This window comes from Glycine soja, chromosome 15 (assembly GCF_004193775.1).
Source record: "Glycine soja cultivar W05 chromosome 15, ASM419377v2, whole genome shotgun sequence".
NCBI lineage: Eukaryota > Viridiplantae > Streptophyta > Magnoliopsida > Fabales > Fabaceae > Glycine > Glycine soja.
In genome coordinates, this window is record NC_041016.1 from 51,839,849 (window position 1) to 51,862,367 (window position 22,519).

The window sequence follows — 22,519 nt, forward strand, 5'->3', positions numbered from 1 at the left end:
TTTAACTAATTTTTGTATTTATATTATGTATCCAAAAAATTATTTTTTGTATCTCTCCATTTCCTTGATTATTTGTTATTAATATTTGAAAGAAGAATAATTAAATATATATAGATGAATCTATTTGAATTAGATTTGACTAAATTTATCATCTAATTCAATCAAATTTAAATCCTATTCAATAACCTCAAACCAATAAGCCACTAATCTATAAACCTATAACCCTAAACTCAACCATAAAACCTACACCTATAACCCTTAACAAGGCACTAAGATGTAAACCTTTACCCCCTCAACCCTCAGGTAAAACAAATTAACCCCCTAGGACCCTTCCTCAAACACCTATAAACCCTAATCCCTCTATATTGAACCCCAACATCATAAACCTTGGACATTCCCTTGGACATAAATTCTAAATCTTATTTCCTTGGACATTCTCCTTCTGATCATTTTTTTCCCCTGATTTTGATAATAATTTCATGGGTTGATGATTTGACATTGGTCTACTTGTCACAAATGCCTGCCTATAGTGTCAAAGAATTCACTCTCAAGAATCTCGTCTTTGTCCTTCGTATCGGCAGGTACGTCAGTAATTTCTACCTGCAAGAACATACAAGGCATGAAAATTCCAATTTCATTTTTTACTAATTGGTAGCTATCAAAAGAATACATCATATGATTCATATCAAATTTTGAGTTATCTGACTCGCTAGTTATGCTGAAACCAAGGTAATTCACAGCCAAGCTATACTTAATATGACACACGAATGGTATGACAGTAATGGCATAACAATGAGGATACCAAATCTTTTAATAATTCAAAATAAGAAAAGGGGTTTAGGGATTTTATCTTGTGATTTGAGAAGGAAGTCAGATTATTGTAGGAGAGAGTTCAGGCATCTTGAAAGTCTTGGTACCCATTTGTATGCTTTTCTGTTAATAGAAGCTTTTTTCTCTATACTTTGGATCCAGTTTCTATCAAAAAGATAGAAAAGTATTGGAGCCATATGCAATTTTAGTCTTATTCAAAGTACCGAAGTTGTATCCCAAACATATTAGTTGACAATTTTTTTAAACGGATGATACTCCCAGGGTACCTGACTAGGCATGCCATATATGTATCAGTATTGGTTTTGCGTATGACACTGATGTCTTTGACATTTTGGGAGTACCTAGGCTTCATAGCTGCCAAGTGTTTTTCACACAACTGTACAAGTAAGAAAAGAACTAGTGCAAAATCAATCAGTTTAAATAGAAACATTAAAATTGCCTGCTTACTCACAGGATAAAGGGTGTGTTTCTCCCTCTGGTTAATAGGATGCCGTTCTCTCTCTTCACGCTTTAGTTCTGCTTCATAACACCTAAGAGAACATTGTTATCAATAAACTTAATATCTTTGAATGTAGGAGGAAAAAGAAAGACTGTGTGACAAGTAAAGTTGGTAGGTTGAGTTTGGAAATGGTTGAGTTGACAGATAATACCAGACAAGGAGAGAAGTCATAAAAAGAATTTCAATAATGAATACCAGATGTAATTTTAAGATGTATAATGCTATTTAGACAATTATCATCATCAGTTTCAATATTATCTAAAAATAGAAACTAAAACACTGACATACAAATTATAGAACCCTCTTTAAATATGATATACAAAGTATGAGTATCAATTTATAAGTCACCTTTTACCCTTAGAATTCCACAACCTTGACTACAAAACAATGAAGACTTTACGAAGGTGAAACTGTGAAAGACAATATTTCAGCTCTAAATAAATAGTGGCAAGATACGAATAAAAGGGAACCAGATGTAGAGAAATTAATATAAAATGACAAACAAAACAGCATAAAGAAAAAGAAAATTCTACCAGGACTTCAAATACATGTGCTTTTTTATTTGTTCAAATGCAATTAAATAAGATAATTTCTATCAAAGGCAGTAAATATAACAATAGTATGATAATATATTAAGGATTTCCAAAACTCCATTAAAATTAATATCAATCAACATTAGGCGTAGGCACTACATCGATTTTAGGCTGAAATCCGCAAAAATAGCCTTATTATCTGATTGTTACTGAGTGAATTTTAACACAACTTCAAAGCAAGAAAAAACCCATGTCACCTATTCCTCCTCTCCCGTGCACGACCCACCTCTCCCCTAACCTTCTTCTTTTTCTCCCGTGACCATGGTAGTTTTTTTTTTATCAGCAAAGATAAATTAGATATACATAAGAGTACCAGAGGTACTAAAGTTACATGTTTCGGATTGTCTAGACAATTGGTTCCTAAGATCAGACTTGAAACAGTCTAGATAGGAACCAAAAGCTAGTTACAATGTAGTCTATATGCTACTCAGATCCTATATCTACTACCGTCTCCAAATTACAAAAACCTTCTCTTAGGTTACTCGACCATTGATTAAAATGTATTACAAAATCTTTCTCCATGTTTCTGAACCATGTCCAAACTACGAAGATTGCATCATTCATCAATTTGTTAACATTGAAGGTGTCATTTGAGAAAACTATCATGTTCCTATGCTGCCAGATAATCCATGTTAGTGCGTGCTATCCACCAGCATTTCCATCTGTTAGCCCTTATTCTAGCCTCCAGCCCATGTGCATGTTGAAAGACATGTTGTCTTGGATTTTGTGGGAAGGTACCTAAGATGTTTATCCAAGACAAAGATTCCCACCATATAGGGAGGATTTTGCTACAGTTGAAATGTATATGAGCTGCGTCCTCCTTCTTATTTCTGTAGAATGGGCATAACAAATCATTGATCTCTACATGTCTCCTTGTCAGGTTTAATTTTGTTGGCAGTCAATCTCTAATTAACCTCCATGCAAAAAAAGATGTTTTACTTGGAATCTTTAATTTCCATAATTCCTCAAAAATTCCATCTTGATTCTCATCTATTGATTCCCCCAACAGCCGATTATATGCACTTTGTGCTGAGTATTGGCCATTTGGATCTGCTTTCCACACCCAGTTATCTCTTCTATGTGGCTGGATTAGACTACCTGTTATGTCCCCCAAGAAGCTGTCAGTTATGTCGATTTCATTGTCAAACAAGGATCTCCTCCATATGAAATTCCACTCCCAACCTGCATATATGTGGCTTTCCATGTGCTGAATGAGCTGTGTTTGCTGGCAGGAAATGTGATATAGCCTAGGATATTTTGTTATTAGTGGAGCATCATTAGTAATCCAACTATCCTCCAAAACCTAATCCTATCTCCACATCCTACCCTCCAAACTATTCCATTTTGAAAGACATTGCCCTGTTGCGATTGGTGGAACACCGCTTTTAGGTCCTGCTACCATAAAGATTCATAGCTGCCTCTTGTTACGACATCCATGCACCTCCAGCCACCATATTTTGAATCCAATATCCTGGCCCATAGTTCCCCTTGGTGCTGAAATAGATCCCATCTCCATTTTCCAAGCAGTGTTAGATTGAAGGTGTTGATGTCTTTTATGCCTAATCCCCTTTTTTTCTTTTGGGAGGCACATTGTATCCCACTTAATCCACGCAATCTTCTTTTGCTCGATTCCCCCTCCCCATAAAAATCGGCATTGTATACTTACCAGCTTATCCACTACTCTATTGGGAACCCTAAAAAATGAGAAGATATAAATAGGAATAGATGTTAAGACTGACTGTATAAAGGTCACTTTTTTCCCCAAAGAAATGTGTCTTTGTTACCATTTTGCTAACTTTCTCTCACACTTGTTAAAGATAGGATCCCATAACTCACAATGCCTTGGGTTTTCCCCAATTGGGATGCCCAAGTAGATGAACGAAATGGACAACAAGCTACAATTCAGGTACTTTGGCACAATGTTGACTCCTTCATCCCACGAAAGTTCATCTTCAAATTTGTCAAACAGCGCCAAGTTCTTCAAACGACCCACCCAAGCATCGCTTAACCATCTTCAACTTTTTAAATCTGTTCAATTTTTATCTGTTCTTATCAATGTGCATATAAAGTAGTATTAAATGACTAAATCACACTTAAAACACTTATTGAACATAAATTTAAACAGATAAATTAACACAAAATTCAAGCCTAAGTACAAAACAACCAAAGATGAATAATTTTATCAAATTGGATAAGAAAAGGGCATGTGAAGGTAAAAAAGATGAAAAATTTTATCATATTGGATAAGAAAGGTGCAATCGAAATTGATAAGATGAGCTTTTTATTTATAAGGGCCTGAGAAGAGCTACAGTCCACACAAACAGGAAAAAAAGTAAAACAAAAGAAAGAAGAATATCCCATTAGAGGAAGAGAAAAGTGAGAAATAGTTTTCATTTAAGGTGAATAAGGGACGATAATTTTTGGTTTTCTTTCAAAGGAAGAGCGGTAGTTTTATTTTAAGGTGTGTGAGGGAAGATGAGATGATGTAGAATGCCAAGATCAGTGAAAAACTTTGTGAAAGGCCTGTATTCCCTACCCCAATTTGACTGAACAACCTTTATAGGCATATTAAACTGAGTATCCATCATAGCCTTGAATTGTTTGGATATAGTTAAGGTGTCACATTTATTTTTCAGCAAGTACAACCATGTAAATATGGTATGAGCATCAACAAATGTAACATAGTACTTGAAACCAGAATCAGAGGGAAATGGTGCATGGCACCAAAGATCAGTGAAAACAAGTTCAAAAGGCTTTAAATATTTAGAAATAGAAAGGGAAGAGGGAAGGCGATGAGACTTGCCAATATAGCAATGTGAGCAAAAATCATAAGTAGTTTTATTGATAGTAGGAAAATTACACAATTTGAATACAATTTTTATAGCATCAGCACTAGGATGACCAAGTCTTGAATGTCAAGTGGCAAAAGAGAGTGAATTACTAGAAGCAATATTCACTTCTGGACAATTTACGACCAAACTTTTATTCAAACTATTGACAAACACATTTAACAACACCCTGGGTATTGGTTTATAGCTTGGCCTCCTTCAACTTCGTTTGTCCAATAAACTCAGCTTGGTGATATGCTTGGTTTCTCTCAAAAGTACATTTGCACAATTACATTTGGCTTGAAATCAAGTTTCAAATGAAAGCAATACCAAAGTTGCTTTTGCAAACTCTGTTAGCATATGATTTCCACACAAAACCCACAATAGGATCACACAGACAGAAACTTATGGGAATAAGCTAAAAAGAGCTTCCACACCCCCAAATGTAGAAAAATATGAGAAAGAGTAGAGAGAAACACTGGGTGGGAGAGAGATAGGAATAGTGGCAAGGCTGTCGAGAGAAACAGAGTGAGGTTTAGTGAGGATTCCCGATGGACATTCGCCGGAAAATGGAAAGGGAGTTAGCATTACTACGGAAGAACAAAATGGAGGTACCACAAGGATGTTTCTTCCTTCTATTTCACACACTTCTCCGACGACATCACCGAGAAGGAGCTGTGGCACCATTTCAAAAAATGGGGTGATGTGAGGGAGATTTTCATCCCTAAACGAAGGAACAACAATGGTAGGAGATACGGTTTAGCAAGGTTTAAGGGGGTGAATAACGCCCATTGACTCGCAACATAACTAGACAACATCATTATCGGTGGCCTGAAGCTGCATGCTAATATCCCAAAATATGGGAGACAGACACCAACACAAGTAGTTCCGGGAGCTAACCTTAAGGGGCAGCATGAGAGAAATGGAAATGAAGTAGATTGAGGCACACAACCATTTCAAAGGGTGAATCCATTGTCATACGTGGCATTGCTAGCAAGGAATAACTGACGTTCAGGGCAAAGACAGGAACATAACACCGAACCACACAGTTGCAAAAGCTCCGCATCCTCGGTATATCTTGACATTGCACCAGACAACACGAAATGGCTTGACGAAGCTTGGGTAGGCCGACTCAAAAATCCAACCATGCTTGAGAGACTTGAAGATCATCTACTGTGGGATGTTGGAGCGGATGTAACACCCAAGTATTTGGGAGGTGACCTTGTCTTACTATTGGGTCTTAGCGACTCCAGAGTAGAACAAATGCTAATAGAAGAAAACCACGGTGGTGCCCCGATGTTCCACTCATTGGAAAAGTGGAGTCCGATCCTGCGTTCGGGCTTCAGGCTAACTGGGTACAATGCTGGGGTATTCCGATAGTGGCTTGGGATGCCAAACAGATCCAGAAAATAGTGGCCGGCATGGGAGACATGGTGGATCTCGACAATGATGGTGAGGATGTTTGGAGGAGGGATAGAGCAAGGGTATTAATTAAAACGCCATGGAAGCCTGCTATCTAGCATACGGTAACCATGTACATCGGAGGGGAGGCCTACCAAGTACAGGTGGTGGAGGAATGTGGCTATGGTACTCAACACTGTTATTGTAGACGTCAGAGCGACATGGGATCGTCGGAGGAGATTGAGTCCATCGAAAGTGAGTTCAGCACTCTGATTCTGGGATTTGTCGACGCGCCGGAAAAAGAAGATCAGTCAGAGGATACGACGGTATCGGAAACCGAAGCTGGATTGCGAGGGACCACCCTTAGCCCTAACGTCGACAATGGTAACCACGGGATACCGATAATACACAACGGTCAAAGAGAAAAGGAAAATCCACAGGATAATGGAAACACCTCGCGGTTAATGAAAAACACGCAAAAGGTGAACAAACAAGGCACTAAAGGGAGCTGGGTTGTGAGTCAGGCGGCACGTCAATGGAGGGGGAAAAATCTCACCTACCCAGACGAGGTTGCACGTAAGGTGGGTGAGTTGCATACTGTGGGAATCATCAATCCCACAGAGGAGGTGCTATTCAATCACGAAGATGGCAAACAAGTAGGGGAAGTTAGCAGTGACGTGGAAGGGCCATAGAGTTTTGCAGCGACAGAGGCACGTGACGTGCAGGGGGAGGCAGGAGCTTTTAAATATGGGCAGAATTTTTCTATACACACCCCCCACAGACAGTTAGCACAATATGGCCTTAGCTCACAAACTAACAAAGAAGATTCTAAGTCTAAGTGGCAGGTTTACTCACGAAACAAAAGGTGCAAAAAGAAAATCCAACTAGGCTGCTCAAACACTAAAGAAATTGACCTAACCACAAAAACACAGATTAGCTGCCCACAGAAACAGTCTATACTGGACAGAAACCTGGGTGGGAATGGTAATATTGAAAATAATGTTACCTTCAAAGGAATGTCAACACAGACTGATATGGAGGACTCAACCACAAGGGAAAAAAAGTCACAAGAGGCAATAAACATATGGACTATGGCTAAACAGATGGGGGCAACATGGGGGGGTTGAGCAAGGGGAAATCATTATCAAAATAGAAGAAATGGAAGAAAGAGATAGGAAAGAGGTAGAGAGGTTGGGAAATAAAAGCTCTACCCCATGAATATTATCACCTACAATGTCAAAGGATTAGGGAGGGGAGTGAAATGGGCGGCAATTAGAAACATGATTAAGAAAGAGCATGCAGACATGATTTGTATCCAGGAGACAAAGAAGGAAATAATTGATAGGTCCATGTGCCAGGCGTTATAGGGGGACCTTGATGTTAGTTGGGAGATGCAACCCGCAATTAACACAATAAGAGGCATTTTATGTTTGTGGAATGCAAAAAACTTTAAGTTACACAGCAAAGTCATTGGCTGTTGTTTTATTCTATTGGTGGGCCAATGGTTGCGGGAGGCACAAGAAGTTAATATCCTCACCATTTACTCACCATGCGATACTCAACATAAGAGAACTCTATAGGCAAGTTTCCAGCAACTAAAAATGTTAAATCCTAGGGGGCTGTGGTGTATATTGGGTGATTTCAATAGTATTAGAGATCCTGTAGAAAGGCTGGGCACTTGTCAGAAGGAGATAGGAGGGACCAGCATAAAGGAGTTTAATGATTGGATAGAAGAAATGGAGGTGGATGATGTACCTTGAGTGGGGAAAAAATTTACATGGTTCAAACCCAATGGAGCTACCAAGAGCAAGCTGGATAAAGTGTTGGTATCCCCTGAATGAATGGATAAATGGCCTGGAAGTACCCAATTCACTTTGGCTATGAATTTCTCAGACAATTGTCCAATTATACTAAGATCAAAAGTCACTGATTGGGGCCCAAAACCTTTTAAGGTCCTAGACTGCTGGATTTCGGATAGCTCCTTTGTCACAACTGTTCAATAATGCTGGAATTCCAACCTGTAGCAGGGATGGGGAGGTTTTGTGCTAAAAAAAAATTAAAAGGCTAAAAGAGAGGCTAAAGATTTGGAATAGGGAACATTTTGGAGATAATTTGAAGAGGGTCAAGAAAATAGAGGTCGATCTAAATAATTTGGAAGAGGAAACAATCCATAGGAAGCTATCTCCACAAGAAGTGTCAACTAAGAAACAACTGCAAGAGGCGTTGTGGGTGGCGGCTCAATCGCATGAGTCTCTTCTAAGGCAGAAGGCGAGGTCCAGATGGATCAAGGAAGGTGATTGCAACTTGTGTTACTTTCACTTGTTGATGAATGCTAACCGTAGCCACAATGCCTTAAAAGGAATCAGGATTGACGGAGTATGGATGGATGAACCAGCTTGAGTGAAAGATGAAGTCAGACTATTTTTTTTCCACAGATTTTAGGAACCACATAAGCATAGACCCAAGCTGGATGGAATCTCTTTTTAGACTATTGACCAAACACAAAATGATATGCTGCTAGGCTGTTTTCAGGAGGCTGAAGTAAAATAGGCTATATGGGACTATGGGAGTGACAAGAGTCCAGGCCCAGATGGACTGAATTTCAAGTTCATCAAATTTTTTTGGCACATACTCAAACCTGATGTCCTTCGATTTCTAGCTGAATTCCATGCAAATGGGATATTTCCAAGGGGATGCAATGCCTCTTTCATAGCTCTCATTTCAAAGGTGGCTGATCCATAATTCCTAAATGACTACATACTTATTTCATTAATAGGTTGCATGTACAAGATAGTGTCTAAGCTGCTGGCTAATAGAATGAAGAAGGTGATGCCGCTAATAATAGATGAAACCCAATCAGCATTCATAGGGGGCCATCAACTGCTACATAGTGTGATAATAGCTAATGAGGTGATTAAGAAATTAGAAAAGACCCAAATGAAATGTAATGCAATTAATCATTAAAGAATTACTTGTTAATTAAATACTTCTTTCTTTTGTCTATAAGATCCTTCTAACTAATTTTTATATTTATATTATGGATCCAAAAAATTATTTTTCTTATCTCTCCATTTACTTGATTATTTGTTATTAATATTTGAAAGAAGAATAATTAAATATATATATAGATGAGTCTATTTGAATTAGATTTGACCAAACTTATCACCTAATTCAATCAAATTTAAATCCTATTCAATAACCTTAAACCAATAAGCCACTAATCTATAAACCTATAACCCTAAACTCAAAATCATAAAACCTACACCTATAATCCTTAACAAGACACTAAGATGTAAACCTTTACCCCTCAACCCTCAGGTAAAACAAACTAACCCCCTAGGACCTTTCATCAAACACTTGTAAACTCTAATCCCTCTATATTGAACCCCAACATCATAAACCTTGGACATTCCCTTGGACATAAATTCTAAATCTTATTTCCTTGGACATTCTCCCTCTTATTTTTTTATAAGAGCCTTATTAATTTGTAGATTTATTTTTTTCCCCTGATTTTGATAATAATTTCATGGGTCGATGATTTGGCATTGGTCTACTTGTCAGTGAGTGTAAATCTGTTGTACAGATCTTGGGTGTCAACCGATCATCGTCAAACTCATAATACAAGAAGCGCATAGTAAAAAGGGATTTGAACAAATAAAGCTAAAGCACCAAGTCACATCTAAGTGAGAAAAACACCACACTATACAAATATCCAAAAGTTGTACCCTTCTGTACTAGTACATGGGATGTGGGATTTGTCAATATGTAGCTATGGTATTAAACCTCAAAAACTAATTATGAAATATGAAGAGCTTGTCAATTGTTACCCTGTGATTCTCCCTTCACTTCCTATTTGTCATACATCAACCAACAATTTGGTCAAAATCACTCCTCCACTCCTTCCCTATGCCATTGGCCTTTTTCTTCTGGTTAATTGACTCTGCAGCAGCTGAACTTGTAGAGAATAATGGTGAATAGAGACTGGATTAGTCTCAAGGTGAAGACACTAGTCGCCACTCTCTGTCAACCTTCTCCCTCTCTTCTGTGGATGTTTGGAATTTGTATATATATGACTTCTGTCAAATTGCTAGCAAAGTAGCAATTATATACAAAATTCCTATTTAGTTTAGATAATAATTTATGTAACAACTATAGTATAGATAACATACTTTTTTAAAATAATGATTGTTGGCTTTTCATAAGGAAAAAGGTATAAAGCAGAAGCAATGGGAGAGGAAGCACTAAGAAAATATAGAAAAGAATAATGTGTACACCAGACTACCAGTAGTCTCGATAGGAGCAAAACCCATCCTTGAAATGATGAAATCGAAATCCATCTCTAATGATAAGTTCCCTTGAGGTGACCAAAGACAACAACTTTATTACCAAGTGACAATCATTGCAAACATGGAGATTCTTCGTTACTTGTATAGCCATCCAAGGTGGCAAACTAAGCAACCCAAAAGCAAAAGCAAGCTTTTCACTATGGTATTTCTGACTCCTATGGGCACAAGAGACGATACTAACGTATCTTCATGTATCTTCTATCTTCTTCATCATCTCCTCTAGTTTTACATATACCTCGTTTATCTGTGGATGACTGGTTTCATCTACAGTAAACACATGTACCCTATTATCAACCTCTATCCAGCTACAATTGGACTCTTTCGAATTCCTTTCACATTCATTAACTTTCTCATATCAGCAACATTTTCTAGTTCCCCAAACTCTGCATATATATTTGCTAGAAGAACATAACCTCCAGAATCTTCAACATTTAATTCCATCAACTTCTTTGTGGCAGTTTCTGCTAGTATTGAATCGTGATGGATTCGGCATGCTCCTAGTATAGCACCCCAAACAGTGGCATTTGGCTTAAAAGGCATTCCGTTTATTAAATTCTTGGCCTGGTCTAGTAACCCTGCTCGGCCAAGCAAATCTACCATACAAGCAAAGTGCTCATTTGTTGGGGAAATGCCAAACACTTGAGTCATGGAATCAAAATAATGTTTCCCTTCAACTACAAGCCCCATGTGGTTGCAACCAGATAAAACAACAACATAGCTTATATGGCCAGGTTTGCATTCTGTCCTCAACATATCCTCATATGTTTCGATTGTTTTATTGCCTAAACCATTTTGAGCAAATGTTGCCATCATGTCATTCCAGGAAATCAGGGTTTTCACATGAATTGAGTCATAAACTAGCATAATGACCCTAAAGCCTAATTTGTTAAAACCCAACCAGTCAAGTAATCCTAAAACCTTATCTTTTAAATACCCCTAAACCATAACTAGCATAATGACCATAAAGCCTAATTTGTTAAATAACCATGAACCTTAATTAGTTAAGTAACACAAAACCCTATCTAATTAGTCAAGTACACATAAACCCTAATTAGTCAAATCCACATAAACCCCAATTTATCAAGTAACCCTAAACGCCTAATTTTTCAAATACCCTTAAACCCTACTTAGTCACGTAACCCTTATTAGTCAAGTACCCCTAAACCTTAACTACTCAAGTACCCATAAACCCTAATTAGTCAAATATCGTTAAACCCTAATTTGTCAAGTAACCAAAAAACCTAATTTGTAAGATACCCCTAAATTATAATTATTTAAGTAACCCTAATTTGTCAAATAACCCAAAACTCTAATTAGTCACCCTCATTTGTCAAATAACCCTAAACCCTAATTGGTCAAGTAACACTAAACCCTAATTACTCAACTAAGCATAAACCCTCATTAGTCAAATACCCTAAACCCTAAACAAAAAGTTGTCAAATACCAATAAACCCTAATTAGTGAAATACCCATAAACCCAAATTTGTCAAATACGCTTCAACCCCAACTAGTCAAGTAAACCTAAACCCTGATTTGTCAATACTACTAAACCCTAATTAGTCATGTAACCCTAAACCCTAATTTGAAAAATAACACTAAACCATGATTGGTCAAGTAACACTAATCCCTAATTAGTCAAGTATTCATAACCCTAATTAGTTAACCACCCAGAAACCTCAACTTATCAAGTAACCCACGAATCCTAAATTTTCAAATACCACTAAACCGTGATTAATCAAGTAACTCTAAATTGTCTCATAATCCTAAACCCTAATTGGTCAAGTAACACTAAACCTTAATTTTTCAAATACCTATAAACCCTAATTAGTCAAATAAACCAAAACCCTAATTGGTCAAGTAACACTAAACCCTAATTACTCAACTACCATAAATCTTCATTAGTCAAATACCCCTAAACACGAATTTGTCAAGTAACCCTAATCCCTTATTTGTCAAATACTCCTAAACCCAATTAGTCAAGTAACTCTAATTTGTAAAATAACCCTAAACCCTAATTGGTCAAGTAACACTAAACCCTAATTACTCAACTACACATAATCCCTTATTAGTCAAATACCCTTAAACCCAAATTTGTCAAGTTACCCTAAACCCTTATTTGTTAAATACCCCTAAACCCAATTAGTCAAGCAACCCTATTTTCTCAAGTAACCCTAAACCAAAAATATTCAAATACCCATTAAAACCCAATCAGTCAAGTAATCCTAAACCCTTAGTTTTCAAATACCCCTAAACCATAACTAGCATAATGACCCTAAAGCCTAATTTGTTAAATAACCATGAACCCTAATTAGTTAAGTAACACAAAACCCTATCTAATTAGTCAAGTACACATAAATCCTAATTAGTCAAATCCACATAAACCCCAATTTATCAAGTAACCCTAAACGCCTAATTTTTCAAATACCCCTAAACCCTACTCAGTGACGTAACTCTAATAAGTCAAGTACCCCTAAACCCTTATTAGTCAAATACCCCTAAACCTTAAATACTCAAGTACCCATAAACCCTAATTAGTCAAATAGCGCTAAACCCAAATTTGTCAAGTAACCAAAAAACCTAATTTGTAAAATACCCCTAAATTATAATTACTCAAGTAACCCTAATTTTTCAAATAACCCAAAACTATAATTAGTCAAGTAACCCTCATTTGTCAAATAACACTAAACCCTAATTGGTCAAGTAACACTAAATCCTAATTACTCAACTAAGCATAAACCCTTATTAGTCAAATACACCTAAACCCTAAACAAAAAGTTGTCAAATACCCATAAACCCTAATTAGTGAAATACCCATAAACCCAAATTTGTTAAATACCCTTAAACCCCAACTAGTCAAGTAAACCTAAACCCTGATTTGTCAATACTACTAAACCCTAATTAGTCATATAACCATAAACCCTAATTTGTAAAATAACACTAAACCATGATTGGTCAAGTAACACTAATCCCTAATTAGTCAAGTATTCAGAACCCTAATTAGTTTACCACCCATAAACCTCAATTTATCAAGTAACCCACGAATCCTAAATTTTCAAAAACCACTAAACCGTGATTAATCAAGTAACTCTAAATTGTCTCATAATCCTAAACCCTAATTGGTCAAGTAACACTAAACCTTAATTTTTCAAATACCTATAAACCCTAATTAGTCAAATAAACATAAACCCTAATTGGTCAAGTCACACTAAACCCTAATTACTATACTACCATAAACCCTCATTAGTCAAATACCCCTAAACACGAATTTGTCAAGTAACCCTAATCCCTTATTTGTCAAATACACCTAAACCTAAGCAGTCAAGCAACTCTAATTTGAAAAATAACCCTAAACCCTAATTGGTCAAGTAACATTAAACCCTCATAAGTCGAGTACAAATAAACCCTAATTAGTCAAATACCCCTAAAAGCTTATTTGTAAAGAAACCCTAAACCCTTATTTGTCAAATACACATTAAAACCCAATCAATCAAGTATTCCTATACCCTAATCTATCAAAAACCCATAAACCATAACTAGCAAAGTAACCCTAAAGTGCAATTTGTCAAATAACCATAAACCATAATTAGTTAAGTAACACAACACCCTAATTAGTCAAGTACACATAAACCCTAATTAGTTAAATACACATAAGCCCCAATTTTTCAAGTAACCCTAAACCCCTAATTTTTCAAATACCCATAAACCCTACTTAGTCAAGTAACCCTAAATAGTCAAGTACCCCTAAATCCTTACTAGTTAAATACCCTTATTTGCTAATTTGTGATGTAACCAAAAATCCTAATTTGTCAAATACCCTAAACCCTAAACCTTAAATACTCAATAACCCATTAACCCTAAACCTGTAAACCCTAATTAGTGAAGTATCCATAAACCCTAAGCATTTAAAATAGTCATAAACCCTTATTGGTCAACAAACAATATACCCTAATTAGTCAAGTACTCGTAAACCTAATTTGTCAAATACCCTTAAACCCCAACTAGTTAAGTAAACCTAAACCTTGATCTATAAAATACCACTAAACCCTAATTAGTCATGTAACCATAAACCCTAATTTGTAAAATAACCTTAAACCATAATTGATCAAGTAAAACTAAACCCTAATTAGTCAAGTATTCATAACCCTAATTAGTTAAAGACACATAAACCCCAATTTGTCAAGTAACCCATGAATCCAAAAATTTTCAAATACCCCTAATCCCTGATAAATCAAGTAACTCTAAATTTTCAAATAACCCTAAACCTTAATTGGTCAATTAACACCAAACCTTAATTTTTCAAATACCCACAAACCCTAATTAGTCAAATAACCCAAAATCCTAATTGGTCAAAGAATCCAACAAATATATATTTCGTGCGCCAATTCCATGGTCAACCACCTCAAAATAGGAGCACGAAATCGAAAAAACAATGATTTAGACACTTGCAACTATGTAAGTGTCCATGTTTTGCATTTTTTTAAAAATTATGTCCAATAAATTAATGATATTCCTGACACACGTTTTCCATAATTTGAAGATCAAAGAATCGGAAAAAAAATATATCGTGCACCATTTCCATGGACAACCACCTCAAAATACGAGCACAAAATTGAAAAAAACTATGATTTGGATCCTTGCAACAATGCTTAAGTTCCCATGTTCTGTCTTTTTTTTTCTTTTCTAAATCATGTCCAAAACATTAATCACAGTCCAAATTGATAATACTTTGCAATTTGCACACCTCTCTAAAATATTAAATTTCTCACCAGCAAAACTGACATGGAATAAACAACTTATAATTTGTCAAGTAACTCATGAATCCTAAATTTTCAAATATCCCTAACATGTGATTAATCAAGTAACTCTAAATTGTCAAATAACCCTAAACCCTAATTGGGCAAGTATCACTAAACCTTAATTTTTCAAATACCCATAAACCCTAATTAGTCAAGTAACCTTAATTTGTCAAATAACCCTAAATCCTAATTGGCCAAGTAACACTAAACCCTTATTTGTAAAATACCCCTAAACCCAATTAGTCAAGCAACCCTATTTTTTCAAATAACCCAAAAACCTAATTGGGCAAGTAACACGAAACCCTAATAAGTCAAGTACAATAATTAGTCAAATACCCTTAAAAGCTTACTTGTAATGAAACCCAAAACCATAATTTGTCAAATACCCATTAAACCCCAATAAGTCAAGTACCATAAAACCTAAACCCTAAAAGTAACACTAAACCCTAATTACTCAACTACTCATCTCATTAGTCAAATACCCCTAAAACTGAATTTCTCAGGTAACCCTAATCCCTTATTTGTCAAACACCCCTAAACCCAATTAGTCAAGCAACCCTATTTTTTCAAATAATCCAAACCCTAATTGGCCAAGTAACACTAAACCCTAATTACTCAACTACACATAAACCCTCATTAGTCAAATACCCTTAAACCCAAATTTGTCAAGTAACCCTAAACCCTTATTTGTCAAATACCATTAAACCCAACTAGTCAAGCAACCCTATTTTCTCAAGTAACCCTAAACCGTAATTTTTCAAATACCCATCAAAATCCAATCTGTCAAGTAACTAGCATAATGACCCTAAAGCCTAATTTGTCAAAGAACCATGAACCCTAATTAGTTAAGTAACACAAAACCCTAATTAGTGAAGGACACATAAACCCTAATTAGTCAAATCCACATAAACCCGAATTTATCAAGTAACCCTAAACGCCTAATTTTTCAAATACCCCTAAACCCTATTTAGTCACGTAACCCTAATTAGTCAAGTACCCCTAAACCCTTTAGTCAAATACCCCTAAACCTTAACTACGCAAGTATCCATAAACCCTAATTAGTCAAATACCGCTAAACCCTAATTTGTCAAGTATCCAAAAAACCTAATTTGTAAAATACCCCTAAATTATAATTAGTCAAGTAGCCCTAATTAGTCAAATAACCCAAAACCCTAATTAGTCAATTAACCCTCATTTGTCTAATAACCCTAAACCCTAATTGGTCAAGCAACACTAAACCCTAATTACTCAACTAAGCATAAACCCTCATTAGTCAAATACCCCTAAACCCTAAACCAAAAAGTTTTCAAATACCCGTAAATCCTAATTAGTGAAATACCCAAAAACCCAAATTTGTCAAATACCCTTAAACCCCAACTAGTGAAGTAAACCTAAACCCTGATTTGTCAATACTACTAAACCCTAATTAGTCATGTAACCATAAACCCTAATTTATAAAATAACACTAAACCATGATTGGTCAAGTAACACTAATCCCTAATTAGTCAAGTATTCATAACCCTAATTAATTAACCACACATAAACCTCAATTTATCAAGAAACCCACAAATCCTAAATTTTCAAATACCACTAAACCGTGATTAAACAAGTAACTCTAAATTGTCTCATAATCCTAAACCCTAACCGGTCAAGTAACACTAAGTCCTAATTACTAAGCTACCATAAACCCTCATTAGTCAAATACCCTTAAACCCGAATTTGTCAAGTAACCCTAATCCCTTATTTGTCAAATACTCCTAAACCCAATTAGTCGAGCAACTCTAATTTGTAAAATAGCCCTAAACCCTAATTGGTCAAGTAACACTAAACCCTTACAAGTTGAGTACACATAAACCCTAATTCGTCAAATACCCATAAAAGCTTATTTGTAAAGAAACCATAAACCCTTATTTGTCAAATACCCAATAAAACCCAATAAGTCAAGTAATCCTAAAGCCTTATTTGTCAAATACCCATTAAAACCCAATCAGTTAAGTATTCCTCAACCCTAATCTGTCAAATACCCATAAACCATAACTAGCAAAGTAACCCTAAAGTGTAATTTGTCAAATAACCATAAACCCTAATTAGTGAAGTAACACAAAACCCTAATTTGTAAAGTACACATAAACCCTAATTAGTCAAATACACTGAAAGCCCAATTTATCAAGTAACACTAAACACTAATTACTCAACTACCCATAAATCCTCATTAGTCAAATACTTCTAAACCCTTATTTGTCAAATACCCCTAAACCCAATTAGTCAAGCAATCCTATTTTTCCAAATAATCCATAAACCATAATTTGGTAAGTAACACAACACCCTAATTAGTCAAGCACACATAAACCCTAATTAGTTAAATACACATAAGCCCCAATTTGTCAAGTAACCCTAAACCCCTAATTTTTCAAATACCCCTAAACCCTACTTAGTTAAGAAACCCTAATTAGTCAAGTACCCCTAAACCCTTACTAGGCAAATACCCTTATTTGCTAATTTGTGATGTAACCAAAAATCCTAAACCCTAAACCTTAAATACTCAATAACCCATAAACCCTAAACCTGTAAATCCTAAGTAGTGAAGTATCCATAAACCCTAAGCTTTTAAAATAGTCATAAACCCTTATTGGTCAACGAACAGTATAGCCTAATTAGTCAAGTACCCGTAACCCTAATTAGTGAAATACCCATAAACCCTAATTTGTCAAATACCCTTAAACCCCAACTAGTTAAGTAAACCTAAACCTTGATCTATCAAATACCACTAAACTCTTATTAGTCATGTAACCATGAATCCTAATTTGTAAAATAACCCTAAACCATAATTGGTCAAGTAAAACTAAACCTAAATTAGTCAATTATTCATAACCCTAATTAGTTAAAGACTCACAAACCCCAATTTGCCACGTGAAAATCCTTGCTACTCTTTAGCTTCAGAATTAAATGTAATAGGAAATAAAGGCAATAGTCCAGCTCAAGACAATATAATTTGTGAAATCATTATCTATAAAACAAGGATATCTATGATAAAAAGGTTGTGATGTGACATATTGGAACTCTGTCATCGCTAAAGAGATCCTAATGTTCCTACCAGTTATTCTAATTGATCAATACTAATCATTCAGTTACTTATTTTAAAGTAGTATTCGAGTTACAAACCTGGAAGGAAGCATATAGATAATGCAAGTAGAAAAGGGTGGTTCAACTTGTCAAGAATTTCGCTGCATAGCCGTGGACAATTTGAGATCAGAATTCCCTGCACACAGCCAAAAGATTTGATTGTATCCCGCAGCTTGCTTCCAATGTCAATCATGAAACAAAAAATGTTATTGCCACCATAAAATCGTACAGAAAAATACTAAATTATCAAAAAATGGTTATGTTAAATACCACCATAAAGCATGGAAGAGCAAGAATCCCAGAGAATTTGATATTGGTGTTACAAGTAGGAAAAAATCATGAAATTAGAAAATTAAATATAATAAGGAAATGAATTTGCAATTCCTTCTTACTCACTGTCATGACATTGTCCCATGTAAAAATTTATATAACCTCATTGAAAACCTGGTCCTTGAGATCAATGACAAAAAGTAAAAGAGCTAGGGGAGGGGGCAAAGAATGAGTTAAATTATTTTTTTTTTTTACCAAAACCTGATGCATTCACAGAGGAACTTTGAAAGCAATTAAAATTATAGATTTTGCAAGCTTGTCCAATGAGGTGACAATGAAAATACCTAGTGTTACTACCTGATATACAGTTTTTGCTGCTCGTTTTATTGTCAATTCCAACTGCATCAATGCATCTTTAACAAGCATACCACGAACCAGAGCAGCAACCAAGTTGACCTTCTTTGGACTCTAAAATACCATAGAAAACAAGGTATGTAAGAAGTGCAACTAGTCAGATATTAATCAGATCCTTCTTAAACCATAAATTAAGACATTTTCCACAGCAAACCAGGGAAGGCATTTCAATGGCTAAAAAATTAGATGCCAACTTTTCTGCAAAATAACATGTTGGTTAAAACACAGAAGTTTCTTAGCAAGTAGCTAGGCAGTGGCACCACATAAATGTAACAAAACATTGTAATTTTTCAATATTTATGTTATTGCTAAGCTGAACATACTTGTGATGATACTTATGTTCACTTTAGCATGCATACTAGAAATGTGATTAGCAAGTTAAAATTAAATAAAATAAATGCTCTATCAAGATAACACCAAAAGTTAACATCTATTGTTCCAAGTGACAAGATTAGTTTCATTTAAATAAGGTATTAAGTTTGAGCTTTGTTAATAGAAAAATTAGGCACTAGAAAAGTTTTATCCCCTTAAATGGGTCCACCTAACCTGAGTTGGATTAGTTAGAGCTCCTTGTGATTTCACATATCAAAGAGTCACAAACAGGAAATAAGATAAAATAAAATAAATTAAAATTTAGTGCAGTGTTATAGGAAACTTTGGTTGTAATGTTTGATATACAAAATGCTATAGGTTTTCTTTGCTGCACTTGTCAACACTTAAAATTAGAATTTTTTCAAACATAATACATTCAATGTATAACTTTTCAGGTTTATCAAGCATGCCCTTAATGTAAGAAAACCAACTTGAAAACCAAAAGCAATCAATCACAATCAGTGATAAGGCATCTCAAACATGTTTTATTGCCTTTAATACCGCTTGAACTTTTACTTGCTTAGTAACAACTTTTTGCTTCTGGTCTTCACCTTTTGAACTACCCAATAATCAAACTAGGACTAAAGGTGACAAAACAGGTGTTTCCTCAGAAGAATTTGCCAAACATGGCAACACTTTGAACAAAAGAGGTATCCATGCTTCATAGCTATTCTACAAAAGATTAGCAATCAAACAATGTAAAATTAAAAATATAACCACATCAGATTTGATCATGCAAGAATCACTACTATTGATTCCATTCAATCCCTCAGTCCAAGCAAAAGCCTTCTCCATAAAAGGAACTTTGAATTTTCAAATAAATTTATCAATGGTGAACTTTCTCAATTAGGAAAATGAGTTAAGACATGAAAGAATCCAAATTAGAGAAACCACTAGAAAGGTCCAGAATCCAAATTCTCCTAACTGTGACAAATGAAAGATTGACATATTCTAGGAGAGATTGTAAGTCTTGAGCTTTGCTATGATTAAGATACCAAAAGTGAGATTCCCAGGAAATACAGTCACCCTGAAGAAAACACAAAAGGAAGACTGGTTATGTATACTAAAATTTCATCCTTCTGTAATTACACTTTTTGTTTCTTTGTTTAATGTTTACAGAAGGCTGAAATGAGATGTCTTTTACCCAAAACTTTGCTGGATAATGGATACTTTCCAATAGGCACCCAAAACAGTGGAGAAAATAACAAGGGCAAAGTTGACAAAGTTTACAACTATAGTTGGGGTGGTCAAACAAAGATGCCATCTTATGTAAACAAACTGGTGTTCCCTGAGATATGCATGACTACTTTGAGGACCATAGTCATGCAAGAAGATGAGCTTTTCAAGTTTTCCTGAATGCTGGAAGAGGTTTGGTTTCTATGAAACATTTTATTTTTCATATTTCCCTTGGAATGTTAGAAAATTAGCTCCTTCACAGTCTAAACGATTTCAGTATTTTTCTGTCCACCCAAATCCTCAAATAATGAAAGGGAGTAAATAATGAGGGGAGGGATGATAGCCCCTTCACTTCCCCTTCCCCACCAAACATTGAACCAAACAAGCTATTCTTTAAAAGACCTCTCCTCTCCAGCCAAATACTATGGTAAGGGGCAACACAAAGGCTAATCCAATACAGACAAAAAAACAGGCAGCCAAAAAGTTGTAGACACAAAGGCTCCCCACCCCCCAACTTCATCAATTATATCATTACATTATTAACATCCCTAATCTTTAGCCTTTTTGTGTTGCAATTCAGACTTGTTAGCATCACAATTTGAAATACAAGGCCAAGCAAATCAAAACATGATAAATATTATGCAAAAAGAATTGAACATACCCTGCAAACGTGCATTCAAGGAGAAGAAAGTAACTGTCATGGCAGGTCCATAAAGTGTCTGACCCATGTCCATAAAGTAACGGTCATGGCAGGTGCATATAATAAGATTTTACACTTTCCTAAAGTTCCATTGGCTGAAAAGTATTTTTCTTTGTCCTAGTATTAATGCATAGCTTTTTGATCTGGTCATGCTAAAAATTAGAGTATCATAACTGTTGTACTTTAAAAACAGAAATACTAACAGATCTAGTTCAGTTGGTTGAGCAATGTGCATGACTTGTTGTATGCCCCCTCCTGTATCTGAGTTCAATTCCTATGGATCAAAAAAAAAAAAAACAGAACTTTATGTTCTCAATGCCATGTATAGTTTACTCTAGAGTTTGGACAGTGTCAAGACACACATTTAGCATTTAGGACTTATAATAATTCATTGGCATCTTAGAAGCCAGTTCTTATGCCTGATAAGTTTTCATTCTGCTGCAGGATCAAGTAATTGGAATACTAGACTGGGAATTGTCTACCCTTGGTAACCAAATGTGTGATGTTGCATATAGCCGTATGGTATGTACTATATTGTCATTTTTCTGCATCAAGACTTTTTGGCAAATAAAGATGTGTTATAATAATGCATTCCACTTACAGTGTGCTTGGTTGGACGGAAATGGAGGAGGATAGAAAACAATCATTCCTTCTTTCCAAATTTCAAAAAGAGTGTAGAAAATTAAGTGAAGGATCTATCAATAATAAGTGAATTGATTTATGTTAGGGCACCACTCACAATGACTGGCTGGCCTGCTCTCAACAATGCCCAAGTCTAACTAACTAGTTCCAACTCATCATTACTCACTAACTCTAGCTAACCAGCTTCCTGATCTGTCTTTTTCCTGACCAACTCTTATGTTGTCTACTCCATGACTGAACCAAATGTCCTAACATGGCCCTTTCTTGGAGCTACAACCTTGTCCTTAAGGATCAAAGAAGGAAACTGGCTACATCGCACAAATTCATCCTCCCACATTATGATTAATTTTCCCTTCCTCTTTTCCAGCCTTTGTTGAATCTTGTCTCTCCTAAATAACTTGTCTGCTAACCATTACCATTACATATTCTGGCCCCACTTCATCTTGTAACTCAATTTCCAGATGATATACCAGGTGGTTAGGCACAATTTAATTATGAATATTTCTTTTTTTGGAAGGCAGAAAATAT

The 22,519-nt window shown here is 35.6% G+C and overlaps 1 long non-coding RNA gene across 1 annotated transcript; it reads left to right on the forward strand.

Annotated features, from left to right (window-relative positions):
* The first annotated feature begins 470 nt into the window (after positions 1-470).
* LOC114387545 lies at positions 471-22,087 on the forward strand. The gene is made up of 3 exons (XR_003661343.1): positions 471-581; positions 20,593-20,841; positions 21,794-22,087. It is a non-coding gene; the product is annotated as an uncharacterized LOC114387545 (long non-coding RNA).
* Positions 22,088-22,519: the final 432 nt, after the last annotated feature.